The 22836-nt window shown below is 38.5% G+C and overlaps 1 protein-coding gene across 4 annotated transcripts in view; it reads left to right on the forward strand.

The window, feature by feature from the left end:
- The window catches only part of LOC134213467 (voltage-dependent L-type calcium channel subunit beta-1), a 405504-nt gene that overhangs the window by 332967 nt on the left and 49701 nt on the right, over nt 1-22836 (forward strand). The window lies entirely within an intron of this gene.

Below are 22836 nucleotides of genomic sequence, written 5' to 3' on the forward strand. Positions count from 1 at the left end.
GCTGAAGACTGAAGATCATCGTCAATAATAATGGAGTTGAATTCAATTTCACATTTAGGAATTGCAATGCCTCTGGCCTCGACAATTAAATTTGTCAAAGATACGAGAGCATTATCAATATCACTTTTGGTGTCAAGAGGAATATCAACATCATTATTCCTATCGATATACGTTTTATATAAATTCCAATCAGCTCTATGATAATTAAAGAGTAGAGCTGATTGGATTGTTAATGGCTTCTTGTGAGATTTCAAATGTCACACACGCACTGTACTCACTTTTCCGATGGCGCAGTCGTTTGGCTGCAATGGTCATTTTTGTGAAAAAAATTTGAGCCGAAAATGCTGTTTGGCCGACTGGTTGTTTGGTAGAAACGACATTTTCAGGCCGAATCAATCTTCCTGCCAAAATACTCTTCCTACAAAACGACATTTGATCCATTCGATCAAACGGCATTTCCAGTTAAATGACTTGTAAGGGCGAACAACTTTTTCGGCTAAATTATCAGTATAGTCGAATGCTATATGTCGCTGTCGGTCAAATGGCATTTTAGGCCAATCCATTAGCGACCTAATAACTGTTTGTGGTAAATGGAATTCGGCTAGATGACTTTCGGCTTATCATGCTATTGGCCAAGTAGCGTTTGAATAAATCACTTTCCGTCAAATAACTTTTGGTCAAACGACGGGAAAGGACGTTTGGGAGAAGGCCACAAGGCCAAAAATGTCGCTTAGCCAAAATGGACATACCAATTATAGAAATGGTTCATAATGGATCAATCGCCGCGAAATTTCTGGTGAGGATTCTCATCGATTTGTTTTCAAATAACAAATCGATGAGAATCCCCACCAATTTTAGAAATTGACAGACGGCCAAAAATATCGCTCGACCGAACTGGTCATTTTGGCCAGAATGGTAGTTTGGCAGAAAGGTTATTAATGTTATGTCTTTATTTAAGAGACTTGCAGCCATTGGCTCACTCGCCTCTGATCGGACAGAAATATCATTTGACCGAAAAATTTGGCCAAACGGGACGACATTTTTGACCATAACACCCCTTTCAGCAAAAGACATTTTCGGCCGTATGACACATTCGGTCAAATGGCATTTTGGGACAAATGGCCATTTATTTCAAATTACCATTTCAGCCAAACAGCTTTTTCGGCCAGATGACTTATTCGGTCAAATGCTCGATGGCTCGATGGTTTTCGGTTTAACGCGAAAGCCAAACTCCAATGAATGGCCCGTTCAAATACCGAAAAGTTTACCGTGAAAATTTTAGAATTTCATGTAGAAATTCTCAAGTTTTAGTAGAATTTCTGGAAATTTTTTTTTAATTCCAGTGGATTTTTTTTTTCGAAATTTCCAAACTCCGGAGAATTTCTCGTGAAAATTGCAGAAAGCTTCCCATGAAAACTCCTTAAAGTGTAGCGCGGATATTTCGAAGAATTTCTTGTGTACATTTAGAAGAATAATCAACAGAAAATTCGAGAACTTTTCCACGCATATTCTGAACAATTTCATATAGAAATTTCGATCAATTTCCCGGGAAAATTCTGAACAATTTCTCATGTAAACTCCGAAGGATTTTCCACGTGAATGCCGAACAATTTTCCTTTGAAATTTTAAAGAAATTCTCGTGAAAACATCAAAGTATTTGCTTTGGAAAATCCGAAAATAATTTCCAAATTGAAAAAAAATTCTTCCGGTAATGTCCCAAAGAAATCCAGAAAAACATTGCTAGACCAAAATGGCTTTCGGCGTGACGCCGCCACCGCCGACCAAAATCGTGTTTCTAGCGTGTTAATTTAATAGTACCTTCATTATGCGATTTAGCGTAATAATGTCTTCTAGAAATTTTATCAGTAAGTTGATGGGCTTCTTTAGAGGTATTCAGCATAATAATCAATTCCCCTGTTAGTGACATGAAAAAAATATGTTTCTGTTTTCAACATACAAGGTTTGTGTCTTCATAAAAGTTGTAGCAAAACTTTCCCAGAAAAACTTTGTCGTAGACGTCAAAATCGTAATTTCATTATTTTTGAATATATGTCACGTTTCATGCAATTGTCAAAATTGTTTTTTTTTTCATTAAATCTTTTTTATTATCATTTCTACATTTTTTGCATGATCTATAAAGTTCTAAATAATATTAAAATACGCCATTTGGTGACTGTTGCGACTTAAAAACTTGATAAATAAAAAAGTTATAACAGTTTTCATGGATTTGTTAGGCATATTTGATATAGCTGCAACTGATTATTGAAGATCGTAGTGTGCCGCGTGCGACGGGCGGATGTGAAAAATTTTGACAGCTCGTTTTTTTTTCGTTTTGGCTGATGCGAGAAGGTTTAGCGAAAGAAACCCTCAGAGAGCTGATTTAAATGTTAGAACATCCCAACATGGATCCTAACGAAGTTGCTATATCCATTGGGTCGATTGGACAGTAAACGTTCAAGTGTTTAATTAGTCGGATTTTGCATCCCTGCAGCTTACCAGTGTGAAGTCGTTTACTATTTATTCTGACATAGGCAGGAAAACCTGTGCCGTCATAAAATTCAACTTGGTCCACGACTTTATGTCGCCAGCAATGAAGTCAACAATAGTGGAGGAACTAAATCGGTGGACACGTTCCAATTCTTTACTTTCTGATCGTTCATTTCATTGTGCTATAAACTTTAAATTTCATCTGAATGCCACTAAATACGTACAGGGCATCGTTTGCTGCTATTGCCGCGGATATTGTGGGAGTCCCAGATATTCGGTTCACGCTTTAGTTAGCAACGGTGGCTCTTCTCGACCTTCTATTCCCTGAGTAGTAGTACGAATAAGGGCGTCCTTGTTAAGTTTTGCTGTACCTGTTATGAACAACTAGTACATCTCATTCCCTACACTCGCTGAAGAAACTTGTCTTGTTTCAGAAGTGAATCCCTTTTGTAGTACTAGTCTTCGTAACGAAAAGGGCAAAATTACGGAGCATGAGATCTGATCAAATTATTTGTAGTACTACTTGACCAACACCCCCAGCTGAGTGAGGGGTAGAAGATGACTCACACACACATACACACATATTTGATATAGCTGCAACTCGAGAAGGGACAAATTGTGCCAGACGATCTCATACGCATTTCAAAGTACACGTAATTGACTATGATTTAACACCTGAACTGTCGAGTTGTAAGCGGATGTAAGGTATGTTTAATCAAAAACCATTTCCTACTGTTAAAAGCAGAAATCAATCCTCGGTATGTTGCCATTACTCTTGTGGAACTTCAAGTAGGCCTTAAAATCATGCCAGAGTGTTTTTGATCATAACTTCATGCAAACATGCTCTCACTGGTATGCAGAATATTATAAACTAATATTTTTTGCACAAAAAGTTTAGTTCCAAGGAGTTGATGAAACAATGCACCATGCGTCTCCATATGCCTGAATGCTTATATGATGAACATGTTTAAAGCTTGTAGGCATGAATAGTAATATATCTCCAAAATTAATGAAATTACGAACTTGGCGTCTTCGACAAAGCTTTTCAGAAGAAGTTTTGCTACAACTTTAGTGAAGACACAAACCTCGTATGTTGTAAAATGAAAAAAAATTTTTTATCTCACTTTGAAGGAGATAGATCACTAAGCTAAATACCTCCTAAGAAGCGCATTAACTAACTGATGAAATATCTGGAAGACACCATTAGTCTAAATCGTATAATTAAAGTTTTATAGTAATTAATTAAAGTAATGGAAAGTTATTTAATTCATATCTGTGACATATAGTAATCAGATCGCTTTTGTTTTTTTTGCAAATCTGATTAAATTGTTATTACATTAAATTCAATTATTTTTCTTATAGAAAAATCGTCTAGCTCAAACCTTTGTAGGAGTACGTGGCGAGGCCATCATCAACCAGCAATTTTGCATCTTCCTAGTTCTTATACAGGTAGATTCTATTTGGTAGATTCTGTTACAGAATTGTAAGAAAATCTAACAATCGCCGGTTGGGTGTAAAGAAAGTTGCAATTTAGTTTTTTTATTCCCATGATGTTTCAATAGCTTCTATTTAATTGCTATATATAACAACAATAACATATGTTGTGGATCAGCGGAAGAAAATAAGTGAAAAATTCTCAGACGTATCACTCGTCAGCACTACCCATAAAGATATGACGTCTGTCCGTCCACCTCCATACTTTCCTTTCCGATCCAATTGTTTTTGTTTACATTTCAGCTCACGCCCTTCGCAAACAATGTTTACTTTCCTTCCCCTGAGTCATCGCACTCGGAACCTCGGAGAACCACATTTCAAAATAGCACCTTTGAATCATAGCCAAATGTATCCGGTGGATCCCGCCTTTGGATCCGATGGCCACCATCAACACCGACTTGAGAAGCAACTACCAGTTGCACAGCTTAGCCCTAGCTACTAGAAACGAACCGTTTAGCTGCATGCAAAAAGTAAATACGATAAATACGCCTCTATCCAGTCCAGTTGGTGTCTATCTATAAATACCCGTCTTCTTTCTCATAGTGAAGTTCCGAACCGGTGTCTAATTTTAGATCCGCTGTCGGATAATTACGACTCGCAGTCATAACGCAGTTATTGATGATAATTGCACCTCCCGTGTCATAATTTAATGTTTGATACACACAGAAGACGCAATTCAAGCGGGAGATCTCACCCCACCGAAGCCCGATTCGCATCGCACACAGAAGGAACAGCATTTCCCGCGAACAAATCACCGGAGACGGGGAACTTCTGCAGCAAATTGTCCAAGCATTCCTTCGTTCCCAAATAAGGTACGATGAGAACGGGACGATACATTCGGAAGGGTTCAGCCGGGCGGGCGGGGCACAGTTTAGAGAGTGTATAAATTTTAGAATATTAAACGATGGCGAAATTTATTGCTCATTTTACTGCAGAAATTTGTTTTCCCTGTGCTGCTGCATCAGCTGCAGTCAGTTGGCGGCTTCCTTTCTCGTGTGTTCAATTGTTGCAGAGGGAAAAATGAGGGGAAACTAACTGCACACCGACACCGACCAACGACGCCGTTTGCGGTGATGCAGCACTTCGGAATTAGGTGCGGGTTGGGTTGGATGGCGGTCTTTTGAGCATTCAGCGCCCGTGGCCGGAAAACAAGCAACGGAAATATAATATGCATTCCCGGGGCAGTTATACTGCTGATGCAGCTGCAGGTTCTGGGTTGTCGGTGCAGGGAACTTAGTGATGAACTTTGTCTAGGCCACGGGATGTAGTCCTGCATATGTAACTAAATGGAAGTATGTCACACTTTTTAACAGCATGGAGATTTGCAAACAGATGGAGTATCATGGTACATAGGGTAAGACGGTATAATATGCCCCCCCTAAGGCAACTCCTTGATAATTTTTTACTTTTTAACGCAATTTATGCAAACTTTGTGTTATTTGGTAGTCCAGGAAGTCTCAAATGCATTGCCCGTGAGTAGTCATATAAAAATATTTCAGTTAACACGTAATAAAGCTTTTTTGAAAAGTCGTGAAAAAATGAATTTTAAAAAGTGCCTGGCCAATACGCCCCACCTCAACCAAAAACGTTTAATTGCCCTTCATTAGTATTTTATCAATCCCATAATAAAAAGGCTACAAATCCTTATGTGCTTGACATTAAAAAACCAACATAGGTCCATTCAAGTAGGTGTGAATTACATTTCAATATTTTCCATACAATTTGGAAGCAACTGCTGCAGGCTCGCTGCGCTTGTGTCCAGTTGGTAAGGGCATATCGTCCTGCCTACACTGGGGCGTTTTGGCCAGTGAAACATGTTTTTGAAAATCGTTACATTTTTGAAGATGGAAGCAATTTTATATCATATTAACCACTGAGAAAAGTAATTTTGTTGCCCAACTGAGTGTTCCAGTGCAAGTTTTGCGGACAGTATGCCAGAGTCGCTCCAGAATGTTGAGCAAAAAAAATATGAAAAGTTACATCAAAACTGTAACTTTTTGTATTTTGCTATTATTTTCATTGTGTAATACAAAAATACTTCCACATTCACATAGTATGATGAGTTTACAAATACTTATAGGTACCAACTGTTTTTGACCGTTAATTAGTTATAGTTTTCTAGAAATCAAAGGGGGGCGTTTTGGCCAGGTGGGGCGCATTATACCGTCTTACCCTATTTGGTTTGTTTCATATTTTATGAATTCATGCTTGATTGGCATAGGCATACCTGAGTAAAGCAAATATCAGCAGAGCTGTTAAAATCACCATTAACTACCGTAAAAGAAGTAAATTGCAACAGATATTAATTACAACTTATCTTCTTCATCTGAACATTTGCAAGCTCGTCTCAATTTATTTTGCTATATGAAATGGAATTTTATGACTTCTAGTTTTAAGTCAAACGTAAAGGAAAACAAATGCATTGGAAAATTTGCTACAGTCTTTCCATTTGTTCACTAGTAAGAAGGATTTGACACCCACTTCCTGTAAATTAACCAAAATCCAACACGAAAATTTTGCATCTCCACCAAATTGACTCCGAATTCGCTCGCGTGGAATAATAACTAACCAGTCACGGGTCACACGTCTCGTGACCAAATCCTTGTTCAAGTTGGGATTTGCAGACTGAAAGGAGGAAACCTTATCGTTCGTCCCGCACTTGACTTTTCTCGCCACCGCGCGCCGAGCCGAGTTTGTGACATAGCACTTTTCCGTATCCCAGCCTTATTGCTTTGACCTGCCACACAGAGTCGTCGGATCAGTTGGTGTACTTGCCGCCTCCCCCACTAGTATTCCTTGCTAATATTGTGTACATGCACAAACACATAATTGGATTTCCGTTGTGCGAAATCCGTTTCGTGGCTCATTCTCAATTGTTATGAACGCGACAAGCTCTGCCAGTACACACCTGGGAAAAGTGAACAAAAAGTGGACTACATTATTTCACAGTGCTGCTATGTGCCGAAATCAGGATTGAAAAATTGAGTGTTTACTTTATTTCTGAAGACTTACTGACCCATAAATTGAGGAAAAAATTTAACAGAAATTTTAATAAGCTCGAAAGAGTAATCGGTCGAGAAATCTATGACTTGATCTCATTTTTAACTGTAAATTGTGGATATGTTATGATCCAATTTACTAACTCCAGAACTTTAGACCTTTTCAATTACATATCACAGATTTCACTGCGTGGGCCATCGTGCTTTAAACTAGAAAAATGCATTTCGGCTTTAATTCCCATGGCTCACATGCGATTGAACTAACCTCCTTCTGTTCGTTGTTGTGAATGCCACAAAGAATGTTGAAACATATGCTAATTTGTTCCTTTCTTCTTCATTATGTGATGGTCAACAAATTTCGGTTGTAGCAGCATGGCTAATATATTTCGAATGTATGTATAGGTACCTATTCTCATATTACAACCTGAGTCGTTCATTTTATCGATAACTGAATCGTTCGAAAGTACGGCTATTCTAAGTGGGCTCAGTTTTGTTCGATGCCTTTTCCAAACGGTTGTGTTGTGGTTAGTTTAGATATATTTGTACGATATTTTGTGATGGAATTCGCCTTGTGATTTTTGAGAAGATAAATAAATCTTACATTTCACATTTGTGCAAAGAAGTTCAAATGCCATCATGTGTCAACTACATTGCCATACGAATTTTGCTTTACTTCAAAGCAAAACTTCTGTACACTCCAGTGCGAAGGGTAATTAAATAACGTAGTATAAACAATATGTTTCCGAATAATTTAAACTAGGTTTCTTATTGTTCCTCAGTGTTGTTAAAATCGTCATCTAATATAAATCATTGAGCACTTATTATCGAGCAGCGCTCAACTTGTTCGTACAAAATTGCATCGTTTCGCTCATTCGCCGATAAACCAAACGTATTGAAAACCAATTGAGGAGCAAATTTCCCTTACATATAGGTACGCGATTGTCGAATTATTATTTTTCAAAATCATACAATGATGCAAAAAGACGAGCCGAATCGGCACGATTCTGTTGGCAATGAGCACGGCAAATTTTGACTCGTACATATGCATTTGAAAGTTAGAAAAAGTAATGCAATTGGCGACAACAATTGCAAGTCGGTTTCGTGTGGCGAAAGCTGCTCTAGGTTATTTGAGGAAGATTCAGTTTAAATACGTCAAGGGAAAATTAATCATTTCAATTATTATGATGTACCTTAGAAGCATTTAAAACTTTTGGACAGAATGTTGCACTTCCCAAGTGACTGGATCTGATTGGATCTGACAACTCAAACAACGGATAGCTGTTCGCAGAACTCTGTGGTAACAGCGGCGTGATGATCGACGGATCACTCTTCCCCAATCGACTGGTTCACAAGATCAAGTAGATCTCCCATTACAGCTTTCTTCTTCTTCTTTATTGGCTCTACATTCCAACTGGAACGTGGCTTTTCAACTTAGTATTTTATTAGCATTTCCTCAGTTTAATTGAAAGCTTTTCTATGCCCGCAATTGCATGAGAATGTATCTTGTGTGACAAGTACAATGGATACACTATACCCAGGGTGTCGAAAAAGTTTCCAACCCGAAAACATCCTAGATCGGACCGAGAATCGAGCTCACCTTCTCCGGATTTGCAATCCCACGCCTTTGCTCGCAAAGCCACAGGAGACCCCATGACAGCTTTACCGTAGGACAAATCGACCACATATGTGGAGCCATGATAAAGTAATCAAAAATCATAGGAGCCAGAGTCTCGCCCGCCAACAACACTCGATTCGGTAGACCGTGAACGGAATCTCACTCCACATTCGCCTATTCTACGATATATCACGATGCCTAAGTGGGCCGTCTTCTGTCTTAATGCGACGATGCCTCTGATAGAAGCCACTGGGCAGTTACTGACCGACACAAACTGACCAGTTTAAGAACAAGCCTCCGAGAATTCAAAACTAATTTCACTCGCGTTTTCGAGGGCACCCCACTCGATACGAAAGCGACGCACAACTATCATTTTTATTATTTCACGCATGCTGCGACGCAGCAAAGCTGAAAAAATAAAAATTACATTTGTGCGTTGCTTCCGAAAACGCAAGTGAACTTAGTTTTGGATTCCGGGAGGCTTGTCCTTAAACGCTGGTTCGAGTACCTCGAACAACTTTTCCAAGTGCCTACACAACATCGGCATGATCCGTCAATGCTAGAGTTCCAAACGACTATCCAAAGCGAGAAAATGAACATAGCCTCAAGAGTCGATCGTATATCAGACGAAACGGCTCAGCTCAAGTGTTACATTGTTTACTTTACAATATCTGATACACCGCAACTTTACCGGTCGAAGGCAATCTCAGTGAAAAGCAGAACAACGAATTTCAAGAGACCTAGTATTTGGTTTTCATTACCTACGAAAAACTTTCCGACCTTAGAAGGTCGGAAAAAAGAGCTGCCTTTACCAGTTTAAAAATCAATCTCAAGGACAGGCAGATTAGTGCATCAAAACAGCAGAATTCCAACGTAAAATATGTGAGAATTATGCTGCTCAAAGCAAAAGTGAGTAGATAAGGTAATTAAGATACAAAATCAGGGTTGTAGCGTGTATTTGGCCGAGGACGCCAGCCCTCAGGGTTTGCCCCAATCAAGAATTACTTTATGCGAAATAGAAAAAAAAACAGAGTTTCAGGACCAATCGATAACAAACCAACGAAAAAGCCTATAGGCCTATAGTTTGGATATTTGAGTAATTATTTTAAAAAAATAAATAAATAATGCAACAACCCTGGTTACTGATGAATTGCTGGAGCCATGAGGCAGTAATGAAAATTAACATTCATATTTATTGGTTGGAATCGATTTCGATTCAAGCCTTCCTCAGTCGATCCACTCGAAGTCTACATCCGTATTCATCAAGGAGATCTTGCGCTCTAAAGATTGATCCCTACAAGTAGTGATAAAGATTTTGTTTCCGCAAGAAATGCGGTCATGGGCAGCGAATTCAAAATAATAGTCTTTCTTTGTAAATATTAGGAATAAGATCGAGAGTTATCTACCAGAAATCTATTTTGTCGAAACGGTTGTCAGGTCAAACACGGTTCGGTTGAAAATGTCTTTTGATTCAGAGCAGACGTACAAACGACCAACGCAAAAGTTCGATCAATCAGGCCGTTTGACCGATTCAGTTGGTCAAAACGATTGTTTGGTAGAAAGAGCCTTTTGGCTGAAAAGGCCAATTGGTCTAACAGGTCATATGACCTGAATTTCATTTGGTCGAAAATGTCGTTTGGACGAACAATAGTAATTGTGAAATGTTTCAAATGATTTATTATAAATTGAGAAACAAGAAGTGAGGAATGGGCAATGAAAAGTGAGAAATACAAAGTTGGAGGTAAGAAGTATGATATGAAAAATGAGAAATGGAGAGTGAGAAGTAGTAATTAAGAATTGAGACGTCACGCTTCTCACTTTTCATTTCTCTCTTCTTACTTCTTACCTGTGAAAAAGATAAGTAACAAGTGAGATGTGATAAGTGAGGTATGAGACGTCTCGCTTTTCTTATCTCCCATATCACAGTGAGAAGTAAGAATGAGGAGTGTGAACCCGTACTACTGCTTAGATCATTTTTTCGTAGTGTATTACGGAGTAAAATCTACCAAACTGAGCCCTAGCTTAATCTATTTTTCGAGCAATAAGCTGTGGTAATAGAGGATTCATCGTATCCTCGCTACCAACAGTGAAATAACGTTTCAGAAATAAAACATAATTAACTTTACCGTCCAGTGGGTCAAAAGACTCGAATTTTGAACTCCGTTTGAGGCTGAAGTACCGACCGCTGGAAAAATCGAGGGGTTAAAATACATACTAACTCTTCATGAACTGGTGAATACTGATAGTGAGAGGAACACACGAGCTATTGAACAAATTCTCTCGCTTGAAATGGTCTTGTAGATAGAGTTAAATCTCGCATAACTTTTAAGGACCTAAGTAACATTTTTATCGTGAATTCAATCACTTTCGTACTGCAATCAAAAGCTTTCATATTGGTCTACTGATTGCAATATTCAAATTAATTCATGAGAAAAATGTTTCTTAGGTCCTTTTAGTTTTAAGCGTAAAAGTTAAGCGAGAAATGTCCAGTTTTCGGGTATTACTGATGATATTCTACACAGTATAAAAATGCTACAGCATATATAAAAGCATAACAAAAAGGCTCCATTCGATTCAAATCATTTTTCCATAACTTTTTAAAATGACAGATCGACATTACTATGGAGCTTTCACACAAAACAGATAGGCATCATAGAACAAACTGCACATTTCGAAGTAGGCTCTTTGTGTATCAACAATCGAAGAACGGTACTACCGTATATCCAAGGCAAAGCATGCGTCTGATGCGCGTTTTCCAGTAAAGCTTAACTTCCACCGCTAGGTACGCAAGCGTTCCAAAATCATGGAATGACCAAATTCCACGGCAAAGATGCCTTTTTCGCACTATTCCTTCCCTACTTGTCACTTCTCAAAAATCATTAATCTTTTTACCCTTTCCACATTCAGTATTTATCCGTCAAATCGTCAAACATCTCCATTTCGGCAAAATAATATGGGTTTCGTTTCTACCTAATTTGATACTTTTGAGTTTTGATACCTCTGATTTTGAAAAACAGCAGAGGCATCGCGTTACAATTTCGTTCCCAACAATTAAATTTTCGATACAATCCTTGTTATTCTGTTCCGAAAATATGTTTGGATTATGTGCATTTGTTATATGTGTTGTACAAATTTGATGGTTGGGCAAACATAATCGGAAAATAATCACGATTTTTTAAAGTCGGCATGTGATGTGAGGCAACCAAAATGCTGCGATGGGGGCGCATTATATTTTACTCTACGATACCGAAACGACTCACCGCCACCACATGTTGTTTCATGCTTTTGCGTTATTTTGTATGTGCAGATCATCCGCTCTAACCGCAATCGGCGATGTATACACTCCCTGAGAAAAAAATTATGAGGCTTTCACTGATTTTCATACAAAACGGACATATTTGGCATCCCAGCCTAAAAGACCTAAATGTTCAAATATTGATGTTTTTTAATGCACGTTTACTGAATTGGCACGATTTAGTTATAAAACAACCACTTTTATATGGAGCTCCATACAAGTGGAGTGGCTTTAAAAATATTTCCAACTGAATCGTGCCTTTTGAGTATATATGCATTAGGGTGGCTCAAAAAACACTTTTTCAAATTTTTTGATGGGCCGCCCTCTTATTCGGTTCTATTTGATGCCCTGATGCTCTGGACAAAATTTCAGCCAAATCGGTCAACGTTTGGGCGGTGCTAAACTCGTTGGAAGTTTATATGGTAAAATGTATGCAGAAACATCAAAAAACCTATCAAAAAACAGTCTAGCGTACTGTAGGGTCATGGGTTCGAGTCCCATCGAAGGGAAAGTGGTTACCTCCAATACATTTTCCAAATCAATATCTTCCACATAACGTACATATTCACATATGAGTTTTCATAACATTGTAAATTAACGTCCAAGTCGGGTGGTTTAATCCCCGGAAATAGGCAATTACCTTTGATTGAATCAAAAAACCGTTATTTGCAGTTGGACGGCACAATTTACGATCAAGAACTATGATACTCATTCAGTTCTTGTAGAATTAAATACAGATTGTCATGCTGAAAACCGCGAGAAGATTAGAGTTTCTTAGGCAAAGATATTAGCATTTTACTGGAGTGTTGTAGGGGGGAATTTATTTCTTTTCAAAGGTAAAAGAAACGAAATTTGCTCAAACCCCACTTCAGAGAAATGCTAATAACTTCGCCGGACAAACTCTAATCTTTACGCGGGTTTCAGCATAACATTCTGTATTAAATTCTTCACGATCTGAATGAGTATCATAATTTCCCGACTAGAAGGTCATATCAAAATTATATCAACCTATGTTATCATGTTATACTAAATTTTTATAACAAAATTTGTTAGAAACGTGGTGCAGGATGTTGTTAAAATATCTAAATTTCTATCAAAAATTACACTACTGGAAACAAAAAACTATCAAATTTTGTTACAATTTTATCATAAAAATAACATATTTTGTTAAAAATTTATAGCAGAATTAGATACAAAATATATTGTTTCTGTGCAGTTGCAATTTTTTACAGTTCGTGATAGGTCTCCAGATTGTGATCAACAATCAGAAATTTTTGTTTTTGTCTGAACAAGAATATTTTCCGAGAAATTGAAACTAACAAGATTACAAATAAGGGAATCTTTTCAAATTATATCAGCGTTATGATGTCTATATGGCTGGGAGACTTTGCTATATCTATTTTAATTGCCTACTGTTGGGCAATTCGGTGTTGAGCATTTTTAAATCATATTATGATAAAATTCTGTTACAACATTTGAAAGATAATGGCTACTAAGAACAAAATTGTATCAAAATAAGTTATAAATATCACAATATGTTAATATTGTGTTCAGTTTCTGTTATGCTCTTCTAGTCGGGTTTTCATCGTGAATTGTGCCGTCTAACTGCAAATCACTGTTTTTAGATGTTTCTGGATACATTTTTTCACATAAACTTTCAACAAGTTTAGCACCGCCCAAACGTTGACCGATTTGGCTGAAATTTTGTCCAGAGCATCAGGGCATCAAATAGAACCGAATTGGAGGGCGGCCCATCAAAAAAATAATAAAGGTTCTTTTCATACTAATTTGAGCCACCCTAATATGCATACTAAAAGCCATCATTAGTTGAAAATTTGAGTCATTTTAGGCTGGAATACCAAAAATGTCCACAATCTAACCGCTGGAAAACGAGATGTTGGTCCTCAAACATGACCATTTTGTATGAAAATCAAAGTAGGTATTCCTTATATTTATTTCCGGGGGTGTAGGTAGGCAGTGCTCGGTTGGGTTGATGATGTTGGCTCCGCCACAAAGGTTTGAGCTGGACGAGTTACCATTGTGCATAGCATAGCATCGTTATGGTGTACTTCGTAGATTAGACACTCATGGTACTCATGTTTTTTCGAATCCCCATCAGAAATCAAGGTGGGCGTGGTTCTTGATTTCAATCTAGGACAAAAATCACAAAAGCATGAGGATTACTACCCCTGGCCACACCTATCATGAGAGGGGAAGGAAGTGTTGTTGTAGTACTTACTATATGAGAGACCCCCGACTCAGCGATACGCTAATAAGTACCACGGAGTTGGATTTTGGGGAAGGTATTCGTTGGGTCAGGATTTGCCTGTAGCTGACAATGTGACCCCAGTGTTGGGAAAAACTCAAAATCTCAAAACTCATAAACGATTCAAATCGTGAGTTGAAACGCATCCAACTCAGCACCTAAAAAATCATGCCTGAGTTGAATCATCCATTTTTTATCATCGTAGGTTTTCTTTTGTTCTCCTTCGTAAAATAACAGTAAATTAACGTTCAACACATAGCACAATGGATACTCTTGCGTATGTAAACAATAAATTGCCCCTAAATTGATTATAAACACGAAATGATTTTTTTTGGGAAATGAGTGAAATGATCCGTTTTAGCATGAAAAACTCAGACGTGATGCATTATTTTAAAATCGTAAACGAGTTAGCTCGCGCGGGAGCGCTCAATGATTGAGTTTTATGAATGATTTTACCAACACTGGTGACCATAGTAGATCTCACACCGTAACACACCACGCAACCCAAGTAACATTTTGAGTTTTATCATACTCTATTAGCAGTTTTGGAGAGAAAATTTTCAAGACTAGCAATAAAACTACAATCTACATGACAACCTCTTGATGACCGCTACAAGATTATGTTATGACCAAGTGGACCACTCTTGAGACCGTTTTCAAAGCAAGTTAAAGGTTATTCATAAGAGCTCCATAAAACAGCTGTCAAAAAAGGGAATTTCTCTTCCGTGTAACTTTTTGTTATTGTTTTGTAGAAAAAGGATAATCGTAGAAATTAAAAATGAAATCAAATAAAAAACATCATCACGGACATGGATGAAAAGAAATGTTTAATTATTGGAAATTGGATGAGAATTCGTTTGCGTGCTTGCAAATTTTTCTGCGTTTTCGAATTTTTGGTGAAAACAGGTAAGAAAATCAGTTTGTTCAAGTGCGCCATCATAATATTGTGATTTACGGTCAATTAATTAGCGTAAATATTAAATCGATATGCTGCCTTTTTTTCTGGTGGCATTCCGATTTGCAAGGAAACATTTCTCGTGCTTCAAATTTGGAAATCATCTTGGAATGCAGCGATTATTACTAATGACAATGGATTTTGCAAAAGATTTACGCCGATATAAAATTATTTTTTCTACCAGCATGGCTGCTACTGCACTGTGGGCAATTTTGACGGCCAAAATAACATTTTGCATAACTTTCAAATACAATAAGTATTTTGCTGAAAGTTGCTGCAATCTATTCTTTACAATCAGTTTATCTTCATGATGGTTTTATATTCAACTTGGCTTAGGCTTGCTTTTCAACTTTGTGATCAATTAGCATGTTATGCAAATTTCATATTATTGAAAGCTTTTCTATATCGAATCGTGGTCATTGCACCATTCGTTGAGTTTTCGTATTTATACCATTTTAATTTGCCGGAAGTTGCTTTATTTTTATTATCTGTTTCATTTTCAGAAGTGGAATTTGACCAATAAACATCAAAATCTTAAATATGCGAGAGCCCAGATAGGAAAATGTATGTGTTTATTGTTTTCTTTGTTTGAAATATTTGGGGAACATGGAACAGAAACATCTGTTTTTAGCCATTCGATTGACCATAGTTCACGAGGTTCAACATAAACATTGTGTTCTTGTACAATACCATTATAAACCTAATTAAAACTACGGCTTTATGACAGTTTTCAAAATTGGTTGTATTAGAGTCCTCAAGATAATCATCAGGCCCCTAATAAGTTCATAAAGCATTTGACATTTGTAGTTTTGATTTTGATTTTGAATTTGAATTTGATTTTGAAGATAGCTACAAGTCTTCCAATAAGGCTAATCTCGTGGCGTTGAGCAAAGCAGCGATAAAGCTGTTTAAAAACTTAAATAAATCTATGAATCCTTGAAAATGTTACTTGGGAAAGGTGTCTACCCAGCGTTACGTGGTGAGCTAGACGAGTTATCTTTAATATAATTAATTAAGATCAATTTAATCAGATATGCCAATAACAAAAAAAAGATCCGATTATTTTACAGATATAAGTTCTAATACTGCCAATCACTATACAGCAAAGAAAATGAACTGCAGTTCTAATTCGCCACTTAGCAAACGCCGTTAGTGATACCTTGAGGTCTACAGAAATACAAAACTTGTTATACCTCTCGCACAGATTTCCAAAGTCTCGCCAGGAACTGCTTTACCATTTATTACAAAGTCATATCAACAAAAGCGCATTCTATAGCTTAGAAGTAACTTTCAGTATTTATTTTGACTTTCGACAACAAAACGCCTAAACTAGTGATACCCCTCCGTCGATATTCGGCCTCGATCGCGTATAAAAGACAATCTACCAGGTTGCCAAGACCAATCATCCTTTTCCACTCATTACAACAAGTCATTACCTAAGCGATTCTATCGTTGGGTGTCTGCAGGCAAGGTACCATTTACGCTCCCATACCAACGGCGACAGAATCGTAGTCGGCAAACGATAGAATCGCATCGCGATTGTCATGTCGCCTGTATTTGGGGCAACCTTAATGCTTCAAAAAATAAGAAATAATACAAATTGAACATAAACATCCGTTAGTCACAACTTCGTCAAGTTTTAAAACTTGTCAATTAGCTATAAATTTTGTCGAGCAGCCGTTCAAAAAGCAGTTTTGACGTGTGAAATACATTGTCTCTTAAATTATCTTGGTGTTGCTGCACGTTTGAACTGTGCAGGCGTCGAATTGAATACATTTATCCCCTTGAAAAACAATGAATTTTTTGAAGCTCCATGTAAAAAGAAAGGCGTTCCCGGAACAAAATCCAAAGAAAGAAGAGGTGTTGGTAAAGTATTTCTGGTCTCTCAAAGCGTTCCATGGCGAATGTTATTTCGCTTTGAATAAACACTTCGGAGCAAAAGCGCTTTTGATATTTGATATTAAATGGCGTTATGGCTCGTTTACAAATACGCTACCCAAGTAACAATCGAGGTTCTATCAGAGTTTTATAACGTCCTTCAGAACCTCATCTCAAATCCTCCCATGCAGACTTCCCAGTTTTCATATCCTCTAGGCTGCTATACAACCATGTCACGATTCCAGTTATGGAGCAACTGTTTTATAATACCCTTCAAGTCCCATATAAAATATGCTACATAAAACCTCCTCCAGACTGGGTGGTTTTGAGAACCAAGATATAACCATGATACGGCCACTTCATGACGTCGATACAGCTTATAAGCTAATAAATGAACAGCTGTCAACGCTCATGTTGATTATTTGTTTTTTTTTTCTCAACCGCAAAAGCAATGCTTTTCTTCCTGCAATGCATGGATTGCTATCAGAAACAAAAAGAACGAAGAATAATAATCCGTAATGTCAAATTAAAAACAAAATTTGACTTTTGGCGCTCAAAGGTATGCCATGATTTTTTTCAGGTGAAACCATGATAAATATATAGTTTAAATCAATGCGCTTCGTTAGTTCATACTATTTAATGTTTTAACATGTTTAATTAATTGTCTTTCAATTTCAATTTTAACTAATAACCCCTTTGATCACTTAAATAATCCATTTCTATTTTAGAAACCTTATCAGGGTGACAAATTTCACCGTTTAAATAGTTTAAAAAATTATATGCAAGATATTTCGATTATGAAAATCATTATTTTGTTCAAATCGGCGACATTTTTTTCGAATAAAACTTGAAGTGCATAAAATATGCCTCTATTAAACCGTTACTCTTAAGCTGGCCCTATAAAAGCATTTTTGCTTTTCCTGATCATAATATCTGGTTAACAGTTAACAGTCTTTGAGTGATAAAACGGCCTACTTTTCCATACCAACAAAATGAGTGCTTTAATGAACATTATGCAACTCAAATCGATTGCATAATATTCATTATAACACTCATTTGGGTGCTATAATGAAAAACCAACATCAGAACAGTACATCAGAACAGTACCTACTAAAACCATTTTAGGACCAGCAAGTTTTATGCTGGTCAAACTAAAAGTTTGGTGGTTTTCAATAATGGTTTTCAAGAGTACTTACAGAAGTAAGTATTTCAATGAAATATTATGAAGTGGAAATTGTTAATCGATTTGCCTATGGTATTGCTATGGTATGTAAACATGGATTACATACATTTTTCCGTTCGCTGTATCATAACAATCATTCGACAATTGCTGTTTAAACCATGGAAGTTTATTCGACGACTTGAATTTGTACAATAATTTGAGTCGAAGAAATACTGCCTATGTATTATTCTTTCTGGCTGCAAAATGAAAAGATTGCTTTAGTGGGCAAACTATTTATACTGGATTGCTTGTTAATTTATCGAATGTAAATGTACAAAACTCCATATTCCTATGCAGGGCTTTTTCAGGACTAATGGTTATATGTTGGTTTTATACCCCGAGCAGCACAAGTCAGACAAAAATGGTTGCAGCAACTTGAATGTGACTAAATGTGGTCACATATGAGTTCAAGTAACCTATGTGAAACATGTGTGCTGCTAGGGACAGTACTCTACAAAGCTTGACAGCTTATATAAGTCTTGACCAAAACCAACATATAACTTATTTGCTGGTTTTATGTCAGTTCCATTTTATAGTTCTGAAAAGGAACACAAGAGCATTATAGAACCTAGAAGCTGAGGTTTCATATTAGATGTCAAAAGACGGTTCTCTAGTGCTCTTAGGGCCGATTTCTTCACCTCCGCTTAGTGCTTAAGCCAAGTTTAAGTGTATGGGTAAGCATCGCTTAAGAGTTAAGCGGAGGTGAAGAAATTGACCCTTAAGGGTCTAATTTAATGACAACTGTATAAAACCAAAATAAAACCTTAAGCTTTCGAGCATGCCATTTCAAAACCTATATAAAACTAGCATAAGTCTTCGAAGCATTGCAATTGTTATTATTATTTATTCAGACTAAGGCCGAAGTGGCCTGTGCGGTATATAAGAGTCTTCTCCATTCGGCTCGGTCCATGGCTACACGTCGCCAACCACGCAGTCTACGGAGGGTTCGCAAGTCATCTTCCACCTGATCGATCCACCTTGCCCGCTGCGCACCTCGCCTTCTTGTGCCCGTCGGATCGTTGTCGAGAACCATTTTCACCGGGTTACTGTCCGACATTCTGGCTACGTGCCCGGCCCATCGCAGTCGTCCGATTTTCGCGGTGTGAACGATGGATGGTTCTCCCAACAGCTGATGCCATTCGTGGTTCATTCGCCTCCTCCACGTACCGTCCGCCATCTGCACCCCACCATAGATGGTACGCAGCACTTTCCTTTCGAAAACTCCAAGTGCGCGTTGGTCCTCCACGAGCATCGTCCAGGTCTCGTGTCCGTAGAGGAATACCGGTCTAATTAGCGTTTTGTAGATTGTCAGTTTGGTACGGCGGCGAACTCTATTCGATCGGAGCGTCTTGCGGAGTCCAAAGTACGTACGATTTCCAGCCACTATGCGTCTCCGAATTTCTCTGCTGGTGTCATTTTCGGCAGTCACCAGTGAGCCCAAGTACACAAATTCTTCTACCACCTCGATTTCGTCACCACCGATGCAAACTCGCGGTGGGTGGCTCACATTGTCTTCTCTTGAACCTCTTCCTATCATGTACTTCGTCTTCGACGTGTTGATGACTAGTCCGATCCGCTTAGCTTCCCTCTTCAGTCTGATGTAGGCTTCCTCCATCTTCTCAAAGTTACGTGCCATAATATCTATGTCGTCGGCGAAACCAAATAGCTGGACGGACTTATTGAAAATTGTACCACTCGTGTTAATCCCTGCTCTTCGTATTACACCTTCCAAAGCGATGTTGAATAGCAAACACGAAAGACCATCACCTTGCCGTAACCCTCTGCGGGTTTCGAAGGGACTCGAGAATGCGCCTGAAACTCGAACTACGCACATCACCCGATCCATCGTCGCTTTGATCAACCGTGTCAGTTTATCCGGAAAACCGTGTTCGTGCATTAGCTGCCATAGCTGGTCCCGATCGATTGTATCATATGCGGCTTTGAAGTAGATGAATAGATGATGTGTGGGCACGTTGTATTCGCGGCATTTCTGCAGTACTTGGCGAATGGCAAACACCTGGTCCGTGGTGGAGCGTTCGCCCATAAAACCCGCCTGGTACTGCCCCACGAACTCCCTTGCAGTTGGTGCTAGTCGACGGCATAAAATTTGGGAGAGTACCTTGTAGGCGGCGTTCAGCAATGTGATTGCGCGGTAGTTGATACAATCCAGCTTATCGCCCTTTTTGTAGATGGGACACACGACACCTTCCATCCACTCCTGCGGCAAAACTTCCTCCTCCCAAATCTTGGTAATGACCCAGTGCAGCGCTCTAGCCAGTGCCTCACCACCGTGTTTAAATAGCTCTCCTGGTAGTTGGTCAACCCCAGGGGCTTTGTTGTTCTTGAGCCGGCCAATCTCCTCCTGGATTTCCTGGAGATCCGGAGCCGGTAGAATTATGTCCTGCGCGCTTTCTCCCAGGTCCATCACCATACCGCCATCTTCGTCTGCCACATCGCCATTCAGGTGTTCTTCGTAGTGCTGCCGCCACCTTTGGATCACCTCACGCTCGTTCGTAAGAAGGTTCCCGTTTATGTCCTTACACATATCGGGCTGTGGCACGTGGCCCTTACGTGAACGGTTTAACTTCTCATAGAACTTTCGTGTGTTATTAGCGCGGTACAGTTGCTCCGTTTCTTCACGGTCTCGATCTTCCTGCTGGCGCTTTTTCCTCCGGAAAATCGAGTTTTGTCTGTTCCGCGCCTGTTTATATCGTGCCTCGTTCGCCCTCGTGCGGTGTTGCAGCAATCTCGCCCATGCTGCATTCTTCTCTTCCACTAACTGCTCACATTCGCCGTCATACCAGTCGTTTCTCTGATCCGGGGGCACCGTGCCAAGTGCAGCGGTTGCGGTGCTACCAATGGCGGATCGAACATCTCTCCAGCCATCTTCAAGAGACGCTGCGCCTAGCTGCTCTTCCGTTGGAAGTGCCACTTCCAGCTGCTGCGCGTATTCTTGGGCTAGTCTACCGTCTTGTAGCCGCCCAATGTTAAGCCGCGGCGTCCGACTTCAACGCGTGTTGTACACCGTCGAGAGTTTTGAGCGCAGGCATACTGCAACGAGGTAGTGGTCGGATTCAATATTCGCACTGCGATAAGTGCGGACGTTCGTGATGTCGGAGAAGAATTTACCGTCGATTAGAACGTGGTCGATTTGGATTGCAATTGTTACTTGGGATAATTATATTCCACCTTCCACCTTCCACCTTCCGACCTTCAGACTGAGGGTGAGAGCAATATCCCATCCTCACTCCCAAGACTCACCATAATATGAATAGGGATTTTCATCTTCTGATTCTTGCTATATTAGCGCAGAATTAGCTAATTTAAAACGGGTCAATATTTCAAAAGAAATTTTTTTCCGAAGATTTTTTTTCGTGAAATCCAATATATTAAGTTCGAAGCTATTCATATACCATGTAGACAACTTCTGCGGTAGAGAGAGTATGGCGAAATTTTGAAAATGTATAAGAGCTAATGTCCACGCTGATAATGGGAGTACCGTCAACTGGGGGGAAGATGATCATTGAGGTGAAGATGATCGTTTGATGTGTCAGTCAACAGTGCCAAATTTTTTTATGAAACGGTAGTCAACAGTATTCTCCGTTCAAGTAATGTTACCGCTAGGTAGAAATCCGAGTTTTCGATTATAATCATGAAAATGTATTTTGTGGAAGAAAGAGAGAGATAGTCATAAATGACGCTATTTTCGTTTCAAATATTGACTTCGTAGACTTCTTTACGTAGTAAAATCAACATTCATACAAATAACCTAATGTATTTTGACTACTAGGTCATAATGATTTTAGTAGAGCTGTCTTGATCAACTTCACCCCAAACCAGATTACTCAAAAACTGTGTGATAATTTAATTTATTTTAATAAATGCGAACGCATTTCAGAAAACTAAAGTTGTTGATTATTGCAACGTATAGCAGTACATGTTTTGAAAATATTTGTTTCGATTTAAAATGTAAACACACATTGTTATTGCATGTTTTGTCTTAAAAATGATCATCTTCCCCCCAGTTGACGGTACATAAAAATATTCCACATCTGTCCACATGGTACATGAACAGCCCCCTATCCAAAAGTTAAATATTGAACAATGTAATTAAAAATAGAATAATTAATAAAAAAAAGTTTCGATATTATTACAAATTATTATTTTTCACCTAATAATATGCTCAAAATATTATAAAATACATAGATAGATGTCTTATTTGTCATAGTGGAAAGCATATAGATTCTCAATGATGGTAATTTTTAATTTGATGCGCTGTCTCTCTTAAGCCTAGTTTGAATTTAATTCGGAAAAAGGGACGTAGCTATAAAGCAGACAGACGAAACAAAAAGGGCAAACATATGAGAAACGCTATTGAAGAAGAAGGATGTGTCAAGTAGATTTTACGTGCTTTCCCGAATAATGCACATCCTTAATCAAACAGTACACACTGCACAGGTTGTAGAATTGATCACCTCTGAAAAACAGTGATGAAATCGATTTTGATTATAAAATTTTTGGCAAATGTTCTAGAGATAGATGGTACAAAAGTGTACATCAATTTATATCACGAATAAGCAGGATGGTATTAAGTGAATAGAAGCCTCAAATTAGCACAGGGCATA

The sequence above is a fragment of the Armigeres subalbatus genome, chromosome 2 (assembly GCF_024139115.2).
Source record: "Armigeres subalbatus isolate Guangzhou_Male chromosome 2, GZ_Asu_2, whole genome shotgun sequence".
Classification (NCBI taxonomy): Eukaryota; Metazoa; Arthropoda; class Insecta; order Diptera; family Culicidae; genus Armigeres; species Armigeres subalbatus.